General features: G+C 36.0%; 1 protein-coding gene across 1 annotated transcript in view; it reads right to left on the minus strand.

The window, feature by feature from the left end:
• LOC119417260 (F-box/WD repeat-containing protein 7) overlaps positions 1-389 on the minus strand; it is a gene marked incomplete in the record, with an annotated part of 18,888 nt that overhangs the window by 15,174 nt on the left and 3,325 nt on the right.

The following is a 389-nucleotide window of genomic DNA, read 5'->3' on the forward strand; positions in this document are numbered from 1 at the left end:
ATCAGTGTAGTTTGTGTATTTTATCTGTGTAGTTTGTGTATTTAATCTGTGTAGTTTGTGTATTTAATCTGTGTAGTTTGTGTAGTTTGTGTATTTAATCTGTGTAGTTTGTGTAGTTTGCAGCAGTGAAGATCAAACCCTTTAAATAATCTGAGGTTCTAATCAAAACGCTGCAGAGATCAATTTTTAATTTTAATCCTCTGGTCTGAACGGCTGACAAACAAACTCTGACTGATCTGTTTGATCTTTTGATTGATTGATTGATCAGTTTGATTCTCAGATTTCAGGTTTTCTGATCCATCACCAATAATCAGAGACGTCAATCAGGTCTCTCTCTCTCTCTCTCTCTCTCTCTCTCTCTCTCTCTCTCTCTCTCTCTCTCTCTTACT

This window comes from Nematolebias whitei, chromosome 1 (assembly GCF_014905685.2).
Source record: "Nematolebias whitei isolate Nwh7 chromosome 1, NemWhi1, whole genome shotgun sequence".
Taxonomy (NCBI): Eukaryota; Metazoa; Chordata; class Actinopteri; order Cyprinodontiformes; family Rivulidae; genus Nematolebias; species Nematolebias whitei.